At 46.7% G+C, this 21631-nt stretch overlaps 1 long non-coding RNA gene across 1 annotated transcript in view; it reads left to right on the top strand.

Moving 5' to 3' along the window:
* Positions 1 to 242: 242 nt before the first annotated feature.
* Positions 243 to 21631, top strand: part of LOC141153109 (uncharacterized) — a 42007-nt gene continuing 20618 nt past the window's right edge. Inside the window, exons 1-2 of the long non-coding RNA XR_012247239.1 lie at positions 243 to 454; positions 531 to 590. This is a non-coding gene — a long non-coding RNA (uncharacterized lncRNA). The remainder of the gene's footprint in view (positions 455 to 530; positions 591 to 21631) is intronic.

A 21631-nucleotide genomic window follows, 5' to 3' on the forward strand; every position in this document is an offset into this window, starting at 1 on the left:
CATTCTGCAGTTATATCTGTGAACCAGGAAGCTCAGGATGAACAAAATTAGATTTAGCTTACACATTTCTTCCTCCTTTAACAACAGTAATGTCTATCATCAGGCAGCGCTGTAAAGTATGTGCCCCCCGAGGAATAGCGCTTCACTCTGTGTTCCCTTCTACGTAAAGTGATAATCTCATTGTCTGACTGCAGACATGGCGTCTGCACAATAAACACCTCCCCGACTGTAAATGTAACCAGTGATGAAGAAATAACCCAGCGCCACCACGCACAGCAATATCAGCCTGGGACAGACATTATCAATCCATTGCAGAAGCCGTGGGCATTGCCCGGCTGGCAGTGCCCGCTGGGACCCGGTGATTCCAGGACACAGCGTGCTGACTGAGCAATGAAGCCGCGGCTCTGCTCGTTCTTTATGTTACCGGCACATTAATATGAATTGTGGTGGAAATGTATGTATGCATGCAAATGAATTCACACATTTATGTATGTATGGAAATGTATTAATCATCATTTCTGTATTTCTAGAGCAGGTGTCAAGCTTCACGAGAGACGTCACATTACATCCCCCATCATAGAGGATTACAGGTAGGCTTGTGATAAATATTCCTATCTGAGATAAGCTGCAGGTGGACTACAAGAACCAGAACACTCCCCTTTAGGCCTCTTTAAATGAAGTCTAATGACCTATGTAATATCACCTATATAGAGGCTGAGATCAAGTGTGTAACTATAGGGGTTGCAGTCGCACCCAGACCCTGGAGACTAGGGGACCCAAAAGGTCCGTATGAGAAGACCAATACTATTAAAGACCCATAACAGTTGGGAGCTCAGTTGGAGATTTTGCAATGAGTCCGTGAGCCTCGTGTTGTGGCATCGGCTGGGGTGCATTATTTGCTGATCCAACAGGTTAGATAGGGTTTCATTGGGCAATTGGTTCAGATGTTGCATGGCTTAATGTGCTTTGCTTTATAGGATGTGCAAAAATATTCCCACCAATCCAAATGCTCTCTACTATTACTATTCGTCAAAATGCCCACACATTAGACCAACGTTGGCCAAACCTGCCGATCTCAATGAGTTTGGCCAACTGTCTAACGTGCATAGGGGCTCACGATCTTCTCCCAACAGATATCGGGGAAGATAAGGATCCGTCCTGTCCAATTTCAGACTGCCAATCCTTTTGTTCTCTAAGATCTAAGCCACCACCAGAGGAGTCTTGACAGATTGAGTGCTCCTGTGCCTGGAAGAGTTGGGTGAGATCTCTGTTGTCTGAACCATCGTTCGGCTGCCAGCTATCTAAAGTATATGGGGAGGCTTATAGGTGTCCCGAAGCTCTGCTGATGGAATATATTGAGGGAGAAAAGGTTTGGGGATTTTGGATTTCTGTAACTTCAATCTACTCGGATCAGTGGTCACTCAAGTTGCAGCGACGTAAGTCAATAGGAAAAATCAGCAATGAGGTCACTGGACAAGGTGTTCAAATAAAGGAACATTTCACTGGCGATGAAGACATGGCTCATACATAGTCTGGCCTTTTCTATAGTAACATATGGATTCGAAACCTGGACGATAAAGAAACAAGACAGAAGAAGAATCAACGCCTTCGAAATGTGGTGCTGGAGAAGGATGTTATCAGTACCATGGATGGCAAGAAAAACAAAGAAATCAATTTTGGAACACATCAATCCAGACACGTCACTCGAAGCAAAGATCACCAAGCTACGACTTGCCTATTTTGGACACATCATACGAAGAGCGCAATTACTGGAGAAGGACATCATGGTCGGAAGGATAGAAGGAACAAGGCAAAGAGGAAGACCAGGAACCTGTTTGCTTGATACAATCAAGATAGCGGCAGAGAAGACGTTAGTGGACCTATCTAGGCTTGCATAAGATCGATCTACCTACAGAACGTTCATCCATCAAGTCACCATGGCTTGAAATAGAGCTGAAGGCCACTAATATGAAGTATGCCCAATCCTTTCTTGCCATAGATGATAGACCAGTGCCGTACTAACCAACAGTCCAATATTTACCAGTACTGTCCCGTTAAATTTAGAGCTCTCCTGGGATGTGAAAAAATGGGGTTTGCATAAATTCTGCCCCCCCCACCCCCCCAATTTTTTTTTTTTTTAGCGTTCCTGGGTGGAATTGGAGCTCTTACCGAGTGAGTTTGGGAATGGGACTCAAACGTCCCTAAAATATGAACAGTAACGTTGATGTGTATGTACTTGTAGAGGGATATTAATGGGGCAGGGGTGAAAGAGAGAGTGTCTGGAAGGCTTTGGGAGGGAGGGGGTGGTAATAATAAACCAGTGTGCCTTGGCTGGGGTATTTAGATACAGAAAAAGGGCAGCAATCCTTCCTGGTTAAAGGAATCCCTAGCTATGGTACACAGCAGGGCTTTGGTGGGCTTTAGACCCTCTTCATTATGGTTGGGCCCTTACTATACGTCGTGAGGGTCAGTGGACTATATTAGTGCCCACACAGCTGAGCTTCACTTCCCTTCACATTCAGCTTGGTAAGGGTTAACAGGCGATCTCTCCTTTTTTTTGTGAATATTTTCAGCCTAACATAGGTACATTCAGAGCCGAGCCGCGAAGTACAGGGCTCAATTAGAACACATTCACTTCTGACTACCTATTTATAACAGCCGAGTGAGACTTTTTCCACAGTTAATTAACACGGTGTTCTCGAGTGAAATATCATCGCAAGCCAAGGAATAACACTTTTGATGTGTAAATTCCAGGCGAGGGGACGGTCTAAAGTGACCTGAATACATTTTATTAGCCTATAATAAGGCAAGTTGTGGCGCTTCACCGAGATATTTGCATTTTTTTATCTTCGAATAAAAAAAAAAAAAAAAAGAATGTTTGCTTAAGTTTGAGAATGAAATTAGATCTGGGCGCAAGGGAAAGGAGAAGAATTGCCAAAAAAAAAAAGTATTTCTATATGAGATGGATTAATCCAAACGCTGATGTGATCTCATTCGGCAGAAAAAAAAAAGCATAAATTCCGCGGCTGGGGAAGATGGGGATGTTCGGGGGACATGTGATTTGCAGAGAAGAATACAATGCTATCTCCGTCCTAGGCTTTGATTAGACATTTGTCCACGCCAACAATAACACCATCACAAAGGGAGATGAAAGGAGGGGAAAATTAGAAGCCGCCATTCTGTCGCTTTGTCTAGGGACACGGCGGAATTTAGTGGTATACGGATATAGACAATGGGGGGGTGCAGGACGGATTTGGACAGCGATTGATGAACTGTCATGTAGACATCAGGATGTTGATTGGAGAAGAAGGTAAAGCTCATCATGTATGGTGAGAGGTCTCATCAACACCTGCTTACTAGATCATACTCCTCCAGCCCAGCAGGGCCCCTGTTCAGTTACATGAACACGAGAAAATTTCCCATCATGTTAAGTGGTATAATGCAATGTAATGATTTGAGTATGACCCCAGTACCTAGCGACATCTAGCTATATAAAGCCAGGGGTCACTTGTAAGTGTTCAAAGGGACAGTGTGGCATCCTCTTTAAATAGTAAGGATACATTGAGACTTGTTGGACAGAGTGATTTCCCCACTCAGGAATGGCGAAAGTCCTCAGCAACAGTTTGAGTGAATTTTACTCACTCGGAGGCAACGAGCTTGATGATTACCAAATGTCTTCAAGAGTCAACAGGCTTGAACACGCATAGAAAGTTGGCTTATAGCAGCAAACTGAAAATGGCAACACTTTGATTGTATTTGAGACAAATTGCTGGCAAACACCTCAGCAGCTCTTCCTTCATACAGCTTTGTCTTCTTCCTAATGTAGCACAGGACACCCACAGTGCTTGTCACAGCTCACTTCTCATGATTACCTCTCATGGCAGGGGTACCCTTCATCAGATCTTACCTGGAAAAGTACACATTTGTGGTCTACTCGCTCAGTAACCGCAACACAATTCCTCATACATAGCACACTTTTTTCTGGCTGTCTCTGAGGTACTAATTCTCAAACTTCATAATTAAACCTCTATGCTCACCTCTGCTGTTTCTAGCCTTTGCTGTTTTGGCAGCTAACTTTGCAATACCTTCGCTACCCCACAGCCCTGCTGGTATACACTACATAAGCGGGCATAATATGCACAAGATTCTTGGAGTAATTCTTGCACAATTGCCAGAGCAACGTAGAATATTGATCTATATATGGCCAACTTTTAGAGAGACAGCTTAGTTTTCCTGGCCCTAGTGGGCCAGGGGGCTGATGCTGTGCAGTTTTAGTATCCAGTTGGATATGATCAGCAAGCAACTGGATCACGGAACCTGAAGGGGCACAAAAACACCTCTTCTAATATGGAAAGGAGCACTGAATCAGATTTTGGGGCCAAGGAGCTTCAAATTAGAACAACTCTGTACCAGGATGCTCTTTTCTTGTCTGAAACAGCACCATTCCTGCCCATTGGGCTATGCTTAATATTGTGATACTGCAACCTAGCCTCATTCACTTCAATGATGCTGAGCTGCAGTACCAAAAACAGTCTATGGACAAAAGAGGCGCTGTTTTGGGAGAAAAGAAAAGCCGTCAACAGGTCAAAAGTGACCAGTGTTTGCTCTCATTGTATTCCCTCTGTTCCCCTGAGTGATTTATTTATTTATTTTTTTCATGGATCCAGACCCACAGATTATCATAGGAGCATCTGACCATCTAACGTGTGGTGGATTCTTGACTGTCTCCTGAGGACAGTTGTTGGGAAAATTAAGGATTGGGCAGTCGGATTTCGTTATGTTCTCTTAGGGGAGATAAGGCGTCATCAGAGGTGTCTGGCAGCGGCTCCCCCGCCATCTCCATACGTGCAGTCTCTGGGGCGCGTACAATGAGGCATCTGCCGCAATCTACATTATGAATACAGGCAGGGATGGGGCCTTGGTTTCTTGAGCAGGTAATTAATTCAGCAGACACATCAACGGTACTGTCAATAATCTCTGACCCAAAGATGGAGATGCCGTCTGCTGAAGGTTTATCCCAGATCATAATATCTTGTGCAAACTCAGCCGCTTTTATAGAGCTTCACAAGTGAGTATGATTCCTACATATGGAAACAAGGAGCCACGGATATCTCGAGTCAACAAATTATCTTCCCGATCCGCCGGCAATGAGTTTATTTAGGATGCTCCTGTAATCCATATAAGCGGAGGGTTATTTTTGCGATTCTGACGATACCGGAGGAGGGGCTGCTATACACAATATGGACTTGGAAAGCAGCTGATTGCTGGAGAAAGGCTGAGCAATCATGGGGGCCATAAATGCAGGGCATCTCCACCCGGAACATCTTTATTCATGGGTGCCATCATCGTCCGTGTATCAATATGACAACAGGACGGATTTATGTTGATGGGGTTTTCAGGGTCACAAAATACAAGACCATGATAAATTCTTTGTGGCAAGACATCATGTACCTGGCTCAGGAAGAGAAAATACCTAACCCTGCCCATGCTCCTTAGATAGTGCTTGGCTGACAAATCTCTTCTGACTCCCCCATACACATGGACACTTGACCAACTGATTGTTCCTCTGTTTTCAATGGTCGAGAGTAGAGTTGAGCAAAAAGGGTTTGCAGGACCCTGGTCCGGCTGCCACACAATACCGACGTTGATGCCGAACCTGCAAATCTTTTTTACTCAGCTCTACTCTCGACCATTGGAAACAGGAGAACGCTCTTTTGAGTCAAGCATCCATATGTATGGGGGTGTCAGGAGAGATTTCGTTCTGTAAATCTATGTCCTCAACTCCAGTGGAGAGGAAAATTAAGCCACTGGCAGACACCTCTGGGGCTGGCTTATCTCCATACCGAAACAAAAGGATCGGGCTTGGCAAAATCAGCATGTCTGTCCCATCTGTTACTGGAGAATTGGGAGGCCTCCATACACAATAGATAAACTGCCGTTCCCACTGAAATTGCTGGTTCAGCAACCTTAATCTAATATTTATGGGCATAAGGCATCCATTGAATTTAGGACCCTTTACAATACAATCACATGGGCATTGGGCTGTCCAGGACCTGGCAGACCTCTTCTGTTTTGTCCATTGCTGCCTGTCAATATCTCATATTACAGCAGATATACATCATTGGGGTTGTAACTCTCTGAGAATCAATACAAAGAACAGCTCTTGCTTTCGGAGGACATTTGGCTGGATCTTGAATTACATGGTTGTTTCAATTGTCCTTTCGTTTGTCGCCATGTAACATCACATTTCCATTGATGTTTCAGATGCAGCCTGGTACATCATGCTTGCCTTCTCTCCAGGGAGTTTCTCTCAAGTTGGCGACTCTTGAAGAGTTCCCAAATCTTCAAAGAGTCCTCCCGAAACTTTCTAGAAACTTTCTGGTGCTTCCAAAAGGTTCTTTCTGTGAATGCATCTTGAAGAGATATGGAATGGATGTGGTCTGCATAAGGGGGGGCATTCCATAGGTGCCCATCTTGCACTGCATTCAGTCCCCTCCCAGTTGACTTTGCTTAAAAAAAATGTGCACCTTTTGAGTTAAAGCATTATCCTTACGAGGCAGCCCCTTTAAGAAAGACTGTGTTGATCTTGTATCTATTGGAGGCCATGAAAGTCTGAAATCGTAAGTAGTAGGAACACACCATGATCACCGTTAAAAGTTGTTTCCCCCCCACCCCCATGGTGTCCTTAGATGTGGCAATTGGACATGGACCCTACGCTGAGAAACGTTGATGGACAGCATGGTGGCTCTCTGGCTTGAATACTGTGGGATAGTTGAGCCTTTCTAAAGCGAAGCATGTGACTTGTGTCCTCACATGATTGGTAGTGGTGGAGAATTGACAGCTTTAGTACATATTTATGGAGCCTGGGCAGATAAGAATGCATATGTGCCTACTGTTTGCTGATTGTTTCCAGGCATTAGAAGAGTCAAAAAAATGTTCCTCTTGGGTCTGTAAGGACATCGGTGTCCTCAAATGTATTTTGCAGCCACAAACAGTCCAGTTCTGTGATTCCTGTGTATATACAAGAACTTCATTGTTCAAGTAACGATTCCTGGCACATTCCTATTGTTATGTGTTTAACCATGGAGATTTCAAAGTAAAAACTGTTAGCAGAAACGAGGGGTAAACATCCACAAATCCAGCTCATGTCAGCAGCTCCTGCCAACATCTGAGCAACCTTTTAGTAGAAACTCATGAATACAGGCTGGTATAATCCAGCTCTGCTCTTTTTTTTTTTTTCAGATCCAGCGTGTGAGGCTCAAGATGGGAAACCAGGTAGACTATGTAGAAAGCATTGACAATAGGGTGGCACTGGAGAAGTTGGGTTCTTCATGGTAGGAATTAGGAAGGTTTCATATTGCAAATTCAGAACCTCTGGGTTTTCTATGGCGGGTTCTGACTTGGTGAGTGGCACAAGTTGGGAAAAAACTTGAATAAGTGTAATACAATGTGGCATCTAAACACTTGCCACAGTTGAGTGGCCCAAGCTTGCAGGTCATTTGCGGTTTGCATGCTCAGTCCGTTTGAGTGGAAATAAAGGTTGCTCATCTATTGTTTGAATATGTCACATTCTTGGTTGACAGGTAGGGATGAGTAGAAGCTTCACCCAGTGCTTTCCATCAACATTCAAGTGGGCAATGGGGGTTTCTTGCCAGCTCAAGAAAGAACATGTCTCTTGTGACTTATAATGGTATGGCTTAACGATTTAACGATCTCCCGTGATCACGTTGTAAGGGGACAGGGTGCCTAGATCTGTCTCCAATTTCAGCAGTGAAAGGCAGGTGCTAGCTGTATAACTCGGCCAGCACCTGATGATTTTGGTGCAGGCTCAGGTCCTAAACCCACTCCATACACTCGTACTGAACATGATGGCAGATATCAGGAAGGGGTTAAACTTAACCTTTTCAAACTAGACAACCTTAGAAAAGGGTTGTCCAGGACTAGTTACACTGCTCAAAAAAATAAAGGGAACACTTAAACAACAGAATATAACTCCAAGTAAATCAAACTTCTGTGAAATCAAACTGTCCACTTAGGAAGCAACACTGATTGAAAATCAATTTCACATGCTGTTGTGCAAATGGAATAGACAGTAGATGGAAATTATTGGCAATTATCAAGACACCCTCAAAGGAGTGGTTCTGCAGGTGGGGACCACAGACCACATCTCAGTAGCAATGCTTTCTGGCTGATGTTTTGGTCACTTTTGAATGTTGGTTGTGCTTTCACACTCGTGGTAGCATGAAACGGACTCTACAACCCACAGAAGTTGCTCAGGTAGTGCAGCTCATCCAGTATGGCACATCAGTGCGAGCTGTGGCAAGAAGGTTTGCTGTGTCTGTCAGCATAGTGCCCAGAGGCTGGAGGCGCTACCAGGAGACGTGGAGGGGGCCGTAGGAGGGCAACAACCCAGCAGCGGGACAGCTATCTCCGCCTTTGTGCAAGGAGGAACAGGAGGAGCACTGCCAGAGCCCTGCAAAATGACCTCCAGCAGGCCACAAATGTGCATGTGTCTGCACAAACGGTTAGAAACCAACTCCATGAGGGTGGTATGAGGGCCCGACGTCCACAGATGGGGGTTGTGCTCACAGCCCAACACCGTGCAGGACGCTTGGCAGTTGCCACAGAACACCAGGATTGGCAAAGTCGCCACTGGCGCCCTGTGCTCTTCACAGATGAAAGCAGGTTCACACTGAGCACATGTGACAGACGTGACAGAGTCTGGAGACGCCGTGGAGAGCAATCTGCTGCCTGCAACATCCTTCAACATGACCGGTTTGGCAGTGGGTCAGTAATGGTGTGGGGTGGCATTTCTTTGGAGGGCCGCACAGCCCTCCATGTGCTCGTCAGAGGTAGCCTGACTGCCATTAGGTACCGAGATGAGATCCTCAGACCCCTTGTGAGACCATATGCTGGAGCGGTTGGCCCTGGGTTCCTCCTAATGCAGGACAATGCCAGACCTCATGTGGCTGGAGTGTGTCAGCAGTTCCTGCAAGATGAAGGCATTGAAGCTATGGACTGGCCCGCCCATTCCCAAGACCTGAATCCGATTGAGCGTATCTGGGACATCATGTCTCGCTCCATCCACCAACGTCACGTTGCACCACAGACTGTCCAGGAGTTGGCGGATGCTTTAGTCCAGGTCTGGGAGGAGATCCCACAGGAGACCATCCGCAACCTCATCAGGAGCATGTCCAGGCGTTGTAGGGAGGTCATACAGGCACGTGGAGGCCACACACAATACTGAGACTCATTTTGACTTGTTTTAAGGACATTACATCAAAGTTGGATCAGTCTGTAGTGTGTTTTTCCACTTTAATTTTGGGGGTGACTCCAAATCCAGGCCTCCATTGGTTAATAAATTTGATTTCCACTGATGATTTTTGTGTGATTTTGTTGTCAGCACATTCAACTTTGTACTGAACAAAGTATTCAATGAGAATATTTCATTCATTCAGATCTAGGATGTGTTATTTGAGTGTTCCCTTTATTTTTTTGAGCAGTGTAATTTCACTGTATAGTGGTTGTTCTAATTATTGCAGCACAACTAAGCTGCAGTATCCGAGAACAGTTACTGCACACTATAGGTGGCCGTGCTGTTCTGGCTCCATTCACTGTGTCTTTCCAGTTGGCTTGGAACCTAGTAACAGGTGATAGGCTATGTTATCAATATCCGATCAGTGGAGTCCGACACCCAAGAATAGGTCATAAATATCTCCATCTTTAAAGAGGACCTGTCACCAGGTCAAAAGTGGCTAGTTTTTGCTCCTATTTTATTCCCACTCTTCCTGAGTATTCAGTTTTGTTGTTTTTTTTTAATCTGCCATACGGTTGCAGAAATATTGGTCTTTTAACAACTGCTAATTTGTATGGTGTTTTACAAAGAGGCGTTGCTCACAGGATCCTCTGGGGCGTGTCTTATGAGCTCCACCCCCTTGTTGAAGACCATAAGTTAGTACTATATAAGAAGTCCTATATCTTTGGAATCATCTTGCAGATTTAACCCATTAACGACCTTGGGTTTTTCTGTTTTTGCTTTTTCATTTTTTTTGCTCCCCTTCTTCCCAGAGACAGAACTTTTTTTATTTTTTGTTCAATATGGCCGTGTGAGGGCTTATTTTTTGCGGGACGAGTTGTACTTTTGAACGACATCACTGGTTTTACCATATCGTGTGCTGGAAAACGGGTAAAAAATTACAAGTGCGGTGAAATTGCAAAAAAAATACAATTCCACAGTTGTTGTGTTTTTTTTTTTTTTTTTTACCACATTCACTAATTGCTAAAACTGACCTGCCATTCTTATTCTCCAGGTCATTACGAGTTTGTGGACACCAAACATGTATAGGTTATTTTTTTAAGCGGTGAAAAAAAATCCAAAGTTTGCAGTTTGCTAAAAAAAATAAATAAATAAATAAAAATGGCGCCATTTTCCAAGACCCGTAGCGTCTCCATTTTTCGGAATCTGGGACTGGGTGTGTGAGCTCATTTTTTGCGTGCCGGGCTGATGTCAATAAAAACATCTTTTTGGGGTAGATATGATGTTTTGATCGCCCGTTATTGCATTTTAATGCATTGTTGCGGCGACCAAAAAAACGTAATTCTGGCGTTTAGAATTTTTTTTCTCGTTACGCCGTTTACCAATCGGATTATTTTTTTATCTTGATCGGGCAATTCTAAACGCGGCGATACCAAATATGTGTGGTTTTTTTATTTATTTATTTATTTTTATTTTGAATGGGGAGAAAGAGGGGTGATTTAAACTTTTTTATATTTTTTTTAAACCTTTTTTTTTTTAACACTTTCTGCATGCTTCAATAGTCTTCATGGAAGACTAGAAGTAGCAGTTGTCTGATTGCTTCTACTGCATACAGGCGGTGAGCAGATCGCCTGTATGCAGTAGAAATGCTCATATGCTATGAGCAACGACCACTGGGTGTCTGCTGCAGACCCTGGGTTGTCATGCCCACCCATCGGTGACTCGCGATCATGGGACGGGGTCACCGATGGGCGGGGCTAATGCCGCACTTCCGGCGCAGCGATGTTAAATGCCGCTGTCAGAGACATGTGCCCGGTTCAGTGAGGGCTCAGCGCCGGAGTCCTGCTGAACCGGCCTTTCCGACCTGGGGCGTACTATTACTGACCAGGTTGGAAAGGGGTTAAAAAAAAAGAGAATAAAATAACAGCATAAAATGACCACTTTTGATCCATTGAGTGGTCCATTTTGAGAGGCTTTTCTAAATAAAAACTAGAAAAAAATCCCCTTAAAAAAAATGCAACTTCCTACCCCTCTCGCCCTATCCGATCTTCATTAGGGATCTATATTGGGTAAGCTGGCATCACATATTTCACCCACCAAAATGCCTAATGTGATCGGATGCAATCTCCCTACAAAGAGTGATTTGAAAGTGCAGGTTATTAGCCGAGTCTGATCTTATGAGGGAGATGATGCAATTAATGTTTAAGCTTACACTACACATTAGCACATATGGGAGCAATAGAAAGCGGCAATATTAAATTTAATGGACTTGGCAATTTGCAGACTGCCTCTCTTGGTATTCTCCGGGTACACCCAGGTGGAGGGAAGAATAACAATCGGGATACATAAACAATTTCCCAGACCAGCAGGGATTTCATGTACAAAGACGACTTATTAAGGATGTAGGATTGATGGATTATGTATGGCGCATTCAGCAACATTTATAGATTAACAGACAATTGTTAAAGCGCCGGCGCCCCGGTAAGAATTTATTAGAATGGAAGGATTTTGCAGGTGCATTATTCTGCCTGACTAAAGCAGCCTCCTGATGGGTCACCATCTCATATTTTACGTAGGTTACCTTCTAGATGATGACAGTCCTTGATAATTATAGATACATCAGACATCATTTAATGAAAAGGTGGGTGGCTATGCATTCGATTGGCTGACGGCAATCCCTCCCTACTCCCCCAAGCACATTAACACTCATCTTGACCAAATCTTCATGTGTTTTCAGTGGGGACAGGGGAGAAAGCCACTGCCAGATATACAGTAGATGATATTGTATTATCTCCCCTAAGAACAAAAGGATCAGGCTTTTCCTTGCAACTGCCCCATCCTTCTCTATCCCATCATCATCATCTGTTGGGAGGCCCCTATACATATCCGTCTTTTGGCTTTTTCCCCTTCCTGACATAGGACATAGAACTGTCTTATGTAGGATGCATCAGAGGCTTAGACTGCCCCATAACGCCCTTTTTTTCTTTTTCCTTGTTTCCATAACGGGCAGGAGCTGCCTGTGTTATACAGCCATCACTTGCCACTAACTGAAAATAACGGACCTAGCTTTGATCACTGATATTTAAAGATGACCTGTCACTTGCTCAAAAAAAATTGAGTTAAATACATTGATAAAAATCCCTGAGCTCCCCTGATTCTGCCTCTTTTCCTTTTTGCTTTGCATCGCTCCATTGCAGAGATAGTCACATTTATTTCTTCTGGAGCTCAGTATGTGAAATCACTGCTTTCCAGTCCAGCTGAGTGTTTCTTTAGTTTTCTCAGCAGGCGTGCACGTTCACCAGTCCTTCCAAGACACTGCCAATCAAAGCTCAGTTGGTGGTCTACCAATCTCTGACGCTGCAGAGCTATGATTGGCAGCGTTGGCGAGGAAAGGGTGAAAGGGCATTGCAGGCCTTCAACCAGTGGGACATGGCAGAAACACCAATGATGCGAAGACCTGCTGCGACAACTACTGCCAGTATTTTAACGGTCCTGGTGCTGTTCCTTGGCAGCATCAGAACCTATAGTGGGCAACTACTCATGTTTCTACACTACTGACATTTCTGTACTGATGTGCCTAATAAACTGTGTTCTACTATGCAAAAGCTTTGTTTCTCATTCTTTCAGTAGTAGCAGTAGTCACCGCAGTAAGCAGTCATATATATATATATATACAGTACAGACCAAAAGTTTGGACACACCTTCTCATTTAAAGATTTTTCTGTATTTTCATGACTTTGAAAATTGTACATTCACACTGAAGGCATCAAAACTATGAATTAACACATGTGGAATTATATACTTAACAAAAAAGTGTGAAACAACTGAAAATATGTCTTATATTCTAGGTTCTTCAAAGTAGCCACCTTTTGCTTTGATGACTGCTTTGCACACTCTTGGCATTTTCTTGATGAGCTTCAAAAGGTAGTCACCAGAAATGGTCTTCCAACAATCTTGAAGGAGTTCCCAGAGATTCTTAGCACTTGTTTGCCCTTTTGCCTTCACTCTGTGGTCCAGCTCACCCCAAACCATCTCGATTGGGTTCAGGTCTCGTGACTGTGGAGGCCAGGTCATCTGGCGTAGCACCCCATCACTCTCCCTCTTGGTCAAATAGCCCTTACACAGCCTGGAGGTGTGTTTGGGGTCATTCTCCTGTTGAAAAATAAATGATGGTCCAACTAAACGAAACCGGATGGAATAGCATGCAACTGCTGTGGTAGCCATGCTGGTTCAAAATGCCTTCAATTTTGAATAAATCCCCAACAGTTTGACCAGCGAAGCACCCCCACACCATCACACCTCCTCCTCCATGCTTCACGGTGGGAACCAGGCATGTAGAGTCCATCCGTTCACCTTTTCTGCGTCGCACAAAGACACGGTGGTTGGAACCAAAGATCTCAAATTTGGACTCATCAGACCAAAGCACAGATTTCCACTGGTCTAATGTCCATTCCTTGTGTTCTTTAGCCCAAACAAGTCTCTTCTGCTTGTTGCCTGTCCTTAGCAGTGGTTTCCTAGCAGCTATTTTACCATGAAGGCCTGCTGCACAAAGTCTCCTCTTAACAGTTGTTGAAGAGATGTGTCTGCTGCTAGAACTCTGTGTGGCATTGACCTGGTCTCTAATCTGAGCTGCTGTTAACATGGGATTTCTGAGGCTGGTGACTCGGATAAACTTATCCTCAGAAGCAGAGGTGACTCTTGGTCTTCCTTTCCTGGGGCGGTCCTCATGTGAGCCAGTTTCTTTGTAGCGCTTGATGGTTTTTGCAACTGCACTTGGGGACACTTTCAAAGTTTTCCCAATTTTTCGGACTGACTGACCTTCATTTCTTAAAGCAATGATGGCCACTCGTTTTTCTTTACTTAGCTGCTTTTTTCTTGCCATAATACAAATGCTAACACTCTATTCAATAGGACTATCAGCTGTGTATCCACCTGACTTCTGCACAACACAACTGATGGTCCCAATCCCATATATAAGGCAAGAAATCCCACTTATTAAACCTGACAGGGCACACCTGTGAAGTGAAAACCATTTCCGGTGACTACCTCTTGAAGCTCATCAAGAGAATGCCAAGAGTGTGCAAAGCAGTCATCAAAGCAAAAGGTGGCTACTTTGAAGAACCTAGAATATAAGACATATTTTCAGTTGTTTCACACTTTTTTGTTAAGTATATAATTCCACATGTGTTAATTCATAGTTTTGATGCCTTCAGTGTGAATGTACAATTTTCATAGTCATGAAAATACAGAAAAATCTTTAAATGAGAAGGTGTGTCCAAACTTTTGGTCTGTACTGTATATAATTACACACACATGCGTATACAGATACATACACACACGCATATACATTCGTGTACTCGTATGTAAACAGATTCATCCAAGTACTCATACATACATACTCTCTAACATACAGATATGCATACACATAAATGGCCATTTACATCTCTCTCTCTCTCTCTCTATCTATCTATCTATATCTATAATATGACATCTGTACAGGAACAATGCACACACCAGTGTTCCCGTCTGACCGGAGACGCAGTAGCGATCCCGTCTGGTGGGCGGTCTTGTGTTAAACCAAGGCCGCCCAATCAGAACTCAGTAGCGTCCACCAATCGGAGATGAGGGGGCGCGGAAAAGTAATTTTATGCACGCCTTTGTGACACAGTACAGTCCCTATCAAGGTGTGGATCGTTGAAATAGCTGCTGTGTGAAAGCGTCCCAACGACCGCCGAGATCGTTAGTTAGATCGCTGGGGTGGCCGAAATCGTTGGGAAGTTCTGCATGTTTGACAGCTCCCCAGCGATCACAAAACGACTCTCCTGCGATCCCAAAACCGTGAGGTACTAACGATCTCGCTAGCGATCTCGTTATGTGTGATGGGGCCTAAAGTCTTGCCTGATGTTTACACACAGACAATGTTCAAAGTAACAAAATCTTGAGAACTGTTTACTCACATTGTCTGAAGGTTAAGCTCTCAAATAGTGCTATGTTTATTATTTGTTATTGTAAAACATGGAGATTTGTTTAACCTTTGTTTGCTGTTGACTTGTGTGATTCTTGAGAGCTTTTGAATTGTGTGGGTTTATTGCCCCCATTGCTTGATTACCTTGTATCTCTGATTCATCTATTCCCAAAGGCTGGCCACTGGAGGTTAAAGGTTAGCTAGACTTCCCAGTGTAGATTCACTATATATAAAGCCAGAGAAATATGACTAAGACAGAAGCAGAAAATTGTGTACCTGTACTTATACGTGTACAGTGTTGTAACACCTGCATAAGGGGGATGCCTATGCAGTGTTGATTTGTCCAGGGGTTCTCTGTCTTGGTGGTTGCTTCTCTGATATTCCAGACCGATGATGTTTAAAAGCTCCTTGGTGATGACGTGAGTATATGTACTTAACCTTTGTATGTTAACATACAAAAGTGTACGCAATATAATATCATACCATTCCTTTTTTGTATTTTATCTTTTAAATTAACTATTATAAATAAAATTACGTTATATTGCAAGTGGTTGCCTTCTTTAAAGCCATTTCCGAACCTTGGTGTTAAAAATGTTGCAGTACAAGGACTCAGAAGAAACGCCCAGTTGGACTGGAAAGCTGAGATTTCACATACTGTGCTCCAGAAGAAGCAAATGTGAATATCACTGCAATGGAGCGACACAGAGGAAAACAGAAAAGAGCGTCAGAATCAGGGTGTAACGGGTCTGGGAGGTGGAACCTCAGAGCAACTATACAAAGGGCAGTCCTTGTAAGGAAGCGGGTGGCTCCCAGGGAAGGCGGGCAGGTAGTCACGGCAAGTGACAGGGACAGTCTCTAGGTAGAAGGGCAGGTAGTCACGGCAAGTGACAGGGACAGTCTCTGGGTAGAAGGGCAGGAGGTCACGGCAAGTGACGGGGACAGTCTCTTGACAGGCGAATGGTCACGGCAAGTGACAGCAGGGTAAGAGTCTCTAGACAGGCAGGTGGTCACGGCAAGTGACAGCAGGATAAGAGTCTCTAGACAGGCAGGTGGTCATGGCAAGTGACAGCAGGATAAGAGTCTCTAGACAGGCAGGTGATCACGGCAAGTGACGGCAGAGCCTCCAGGTAGGCTAGCAGGCAGGTAGCAGGTGAGCGCTCCCAGGTGAGCGGGCAAGAGTCTCTGGACGGGCAGGTGGTCACGGCAAGTGACGGCAGAGCCTCCAGGTAGGCTAGCAGGCAGGTAGCAGGTGAGCGCTCCCAGGTGAGCGGGCTGGAGTCTCTGGACATGCAGGTGGTCACGGCAAGTGACGGCAGAGCCTCCAGGTAGGCTAGCAGGCAGGTAGCAGGTGAGCGCTCCCAGGTGAGCGGGCTGGAGTCTCTGGACAGGCAGGTGGTCACGGCAAGTGACGGCAGAGCCTCCAGGTAGGCTAGCAGGCAGGTAGCAGGTGAGCGGGCAGGCAGATCCATAGACAGACTGACAGGTGTTGGAAGGCAGACTGTCGGACCCCAAGAATGCAAGCAGATAGACAGAAAACAGGTAGGAATCAAGCAGAGATCTGGCAGGTAACTGGCAGGTATCTGGTAACGGGACCTGAGGGCTGAAGCAGAGTTGAAAGGCTTTGCAACAACATTGCTCGGGCACCTCCATTTTGGAGGAGGTGCCTTATATATGGTGAGGTCCTCTGGCCATTGGCCGGGGACTCCTTAGGACGGCGCGCGCGGCCCCTTTAAGAGAGGGGGAGCGCGCGTGCGCCCTAAGCACAGAGGCCGGGAAGCAGTGCGCGCTGCCAGCAGAACAGGAGGAAGCCGCCGGGCACGGAGCGGAGAGGTGAGGGGAACGGCGTCCCTGTCTGGCAGGAGGCAGGGACGCCGACGCTACAGTACCCCCCCCTTTAGGCCCCCCCTTTTTTAGGCCAGAGAGAAATTTATCAAGGATGAGAGGGGCATGGATGTTCTCCCGGGGCTCCCATGTTCTCTCCTCAGGACCAAACCCCTTCCAATCCACTAGAAAAAAGGACTTTCCTCTTACCCTTTTGGTGGCCAGAATGTTCTCTACCTCAAACTCGTTTTCAGCGGAAACCGGAGCAGGAGGCGTACCTGTAGACTTGGAAAAAGAGTTAAGTACCACGGGTTTGAGTAGAGATGCATGGAAGGAGTTAGGAATCCGCAAGTTGGCTGGGAGTTTCAATTTATAGGCCACCGGGTTGATTTGTTTGATAACTTCCAGTGGGCCGATGAACCGAGGCCCTAACTTGTAGGAAGGAATCTTGAGCCGGACATACTTGGACGAGAGCCAGACCTTATCTCCAGGACGGAATTGTGGTGGATCCAGACGTCTTTTGTCAGCCTGTTTTTTCATCCGCTCGGATGACTGAAGAAGTGCGGATCTGGTACTTTCCCAAATGGAGGAAAATTCGCTAACGAGAGATTCCGCAGCCGGATTGTCCACCGAGGTGGAGACGGGAAAAGGGATCCGAGGATGCTGACCGAAGACTACAAAAAACGGGGATTTGGAGGAAGATTCGCTCTCATGATTATTGTAAGAAAATTCGGCCCATGGTAAAAGATCCACCCAGTCGGAATGGTGAGCATTAACAAAGTGCCGGAGGAAACTGGTTAGAATTTGGTTGATCCGTTCTACTTGGCCATTGGACTGTGGGTGATATGCAGAAGAAAAGTCCAAGGTGACCCCCAGCAGTTTACACATGGCTCACCAAAAACGAGAGGTGAACTGAACCCCTCGGTCGGATACGATGTGGAGAGGAAGACCGCGAAGACGGAAGACATGATGGATAAAGTCTTTAGCTAACTCTGATGCAGACGGGAGACCCGGCAGGGGAATAAAGTGAGCCATTTTTGAAAAGCGGTCAGCGACCACCCATATGACCGTACAACCGGCAGAGACAGGGAGGTCCGTTATAAAGTCCATAGCTATATGCAGCAGGTACAGGAAGAGGAAGGAGACGGCCGGCTGGCAAATGTCTCGGAACCTTGTTGCGGGCGCAGGACACACAGGCTGAAACAAAGTCTATTACGTCCTTGTGCAGGGTAGGCCACCAGTAATGCCGGGTAATAAGCTGGAGGGTCTTTTTCTGACCAGCGTGGCCAGCTAGCTTGGATGAGTGTCCCCAGTGTAGAACCGTCTCACGATCCGGAACAGTTACGAACGTCTTACCACGTGGAAGACTATTTAGATTCACGGGGGCCACCTGCATTACTTTGGCGGGGTCGATGATGTGTTTAGGCTCCTCCTCAAGATCAGAGACCAAAAAGGATCGGGATAAGGCATCAGCTTTGATGTTTTTGTCAGCCGGGCGAAAATGAAGAATGAAATTAAAGCGGGCCAAGAACAAGGACCACCGGGCTTGGCGCGGGTTAAGTCTCTGGGCACTCTGGAGGTAAGCCAAGTTCTTGTGGTCCGTGTAAATTATTACCGGGTGAAGAGCCCCCTCGAGCAGGTAACGCCACTCCTCCAGTGCCAGCTTAATGGCCAACAATTCTCGGTCTCCTATAGAATAATTGCGCTCAGAAGAGGAGAAGAGTTTGGAGAAGAAGCCGCAGGTTACCATTCTTCCGGAAGACTACTTTTGGGTAAGTACTGCTCCGGCTCCGGAGGAGGAAGCGTCGACTTCTAGAAAGAATTGTTTGTTGCTGTCCGGACGATGCAGCACAGGGGCGGAGGAAAAAGCTTGTTTTAAGGAAAGGAAGGCCTCCTCTGCTTCGGTCGGCCATTCTCTGGGATTAGCGCCCTTACGGGTGAACGCTGAGATAGGGGCAGTCCGGGAAGAGAAGTGCGGAATGAAGAGGCGGTAGTAGTTGGCGAAGCCCAGGAACCGCTGAATAGCCTTCAACCCCTCTGGTCGAGGCCACTTCTCGATGGCAGACAGTTTCTCAGGGTCCATTTGTAGGCCGGTCTCAGAGATTATGTAGCCCAGAAACGGAAGCGAGGTCTGCTCAAAGAGGCACTTCTCATATTTAGCGTAGAGGTGGTTCTGCCTGAGCCTGAGCAGGACCTGACGAACATCCCTCCGGTGAGTGAGAAGATCCGGAGAGAAGACCAAGATGTCGTCCAGGTACACGACCACGCAGGAGTAGAGAAGGTCACGGAAGATGTCATTGACCAACTCTTGAAAGACGGCGGGAGCATTACAGACACCGAAGGGCATTACAAGGTATTCATAGTGACCGTCCCGGGTGTTGAATGCCGTCTTCCATTCATCCCCCTGACGGATACGGACCAGATTATACGCCCCACGGAGGTCCAGCTTGGTGAAGATTCTAGCCCCCCTCAGACGGTCAAATAATTCAGGAATGAGCGGAAGGGGGTATTTATTCTTCACTGTGATCTGGTTAAGGCCTCTATAGTCTATACAGGGACGGAGTGAGCCGTCCTTCTTTTTGACGAAGAAGAAGCCTGCTCCCGCCGGGGAGGTAGATTTCCAGATAAATCCCCGGGCAAGATTCTCCTCAATATATTCAGACATGGACCGGGTCTCAGCAGCGGACAAAGGGTAAATACGCCCACGGGGAGGAGTAGCGCCGGGCATCAGGTCAATTGGGCAGTCGTATGGTCTATGAGGGGGTAATGTCTCTGCTTCTCTTTTATTAAAGATGTCCGCAAAAGACCAATAGGGAACCGGTAGGCCGGGTAGATTGGCTGGGGAAGGAGAAGGACGAGCAGGATGAACGGGAACTAAACCAGTCTTATGGCAGTCCTGTCCCCAGCGAAGAACTTCTCCGGTCTGCCAATCAAGCACAGGTGCGTGTCTCTGGAGCCAAGGTAGGCCTAGCAAGAGGGCGTGAGAGTCCAGGCAGAACATGAAAGAACATGCTCTCAGAGTGCAGCATTCCCACCTGCAGAGTTATGGATTCGGTGAGGAGTTGGATGGGATGAGGTAAGAGGCCCCCATCCACGGCGGCGACAGATAAGGGTACAGCCAGAGGTTTGGTGGGAATGCGGTATTTCTACCAGGGACTGAGAAATGAGATTTCCGGCAGCTCCAGAGTCAAGTTGAGCCAGTTCAAAATAACGGTTCTCCCCGCAGATGATAGAGACCGACAGCATTAGAGATGGAGAGGGTTTATTTCTGTCTAGGGCGACCTCTCTGAGCGACCCTAGACACAGGCGTTTCCTGACCTCTCCGGGCAGGAACGGATCCGGTGCTCCTTACTGCCACAGTAGAAGCAGCTCCCCTCGGCATGGCGTAATTCTTGACGGGTCTTGACCATCTTGGTCTGGTCGACCTGCATAGGCTCGGGTGAGTGCGCCGGGGGAGTAACGGAGGAAGAGACGGGTCTCTGGAAGGTAAGGGCAAGGCGTGGAAACCTCCTCTCACGGGTGGCCTCTTTGGTGCGCTCCTGGAACCTGATATCAATCCGGGTGGCAAGTGTAATTAAGTCGTCGAGAGTGGTAGGAATGTCCCGACCGGCGAGTTCATCTTTAATACGGCCGGACAGACCCTCCCAGAAGACGGACACCAGGGCGTCGTTATCCCAGGCAAGCTCCGAAGCAAGGGTACGGAACCTTATGGCATATTGACCCACGGTGAGACTTCCTTGGCGGAGGCGTAGCAGAGATGAGGCAGATGAGGTCCTCCGTCCTGGTTCGTCGAAGACCTTCCGGAAAGTCGTGAGAAAGGCTGGCAGGTTGGACACCAGGGGGTCTCCTCTCTCCCATAGAGGATTTAGCCAAGCCAGCGCCTCCCCGTGAGATGGGACATGATGAAGGCTACTTTGGCTCGGTCGGTGGAAAACTGGTGTCCCAACAGTTCGAAGTGCAGAGTGCACAGGTTAATGAAGCCCCGTGCCTGACTGGGATCTCCGCCAAAGCGAGGCGGGGCGGTGAGGCGAGGACCGGGAAGAGTTGCCATGGAATTGATGGGCAGCGACGCTGCCGGGGTAGGAGTCGTGCGACTTGAAGCAGGTCCCGAAGAGGTAGTCAGTGTGTCCAGGCGGGAGTTAACACTACGCAGGTGGCTCAGGATGGACTCCTGTTGGGACCTCTGACGGGAAAGTTCATGACATAGGTCCGAGAGCGAGGGAGCTTGGGTGCCACCGGGTTCCATGGCCCGAGCAAACTGTAACGGGTCTGGGAGGTGGAACCTCAGAGCAACTTATACAAAGGGCAGTCCTTGTAAGGAAGCGGGTGGCTCCCAGGGAAGGCGGGCAGGTAGTCACGGCAAGTGACAGGGACAGTCTCTGGGTAGAAGGGCAGGTAGTCACGGCAAGTGACAGGGACAGTCTCTGGGTAGAAGGGCAGGAGGTCACGGCAAGTGACGGGGACAGTCTCTTGACAGGCGAATGGTCACGGCAAGTGACAGCAGGGTAAGAGTCTCTAGACAGGCAGGTGGTCACGGCAAGTGACAGCAGGATAAGAGTCTCTAGACAGGCGGGTGGTCACGGCAAGGG

The sequence above is a fragment of the Phyllobates terribilis genome, unplaced genomic scaffold (assembly GCF_046119375.1).
Source record: "Phyllobates terribilis strain yellow unplaced genomic scaffold, ASM4611937v1 Scaffold_7__3_contigs__length_470593459, whole genome shotgun sequence".
Lineage (NCBI taxonomy): Eukaryota > Metazoa > Chordata > Amphibia > Anura > Dendrobatidae > Phyllobates > Phyllobates terribilis.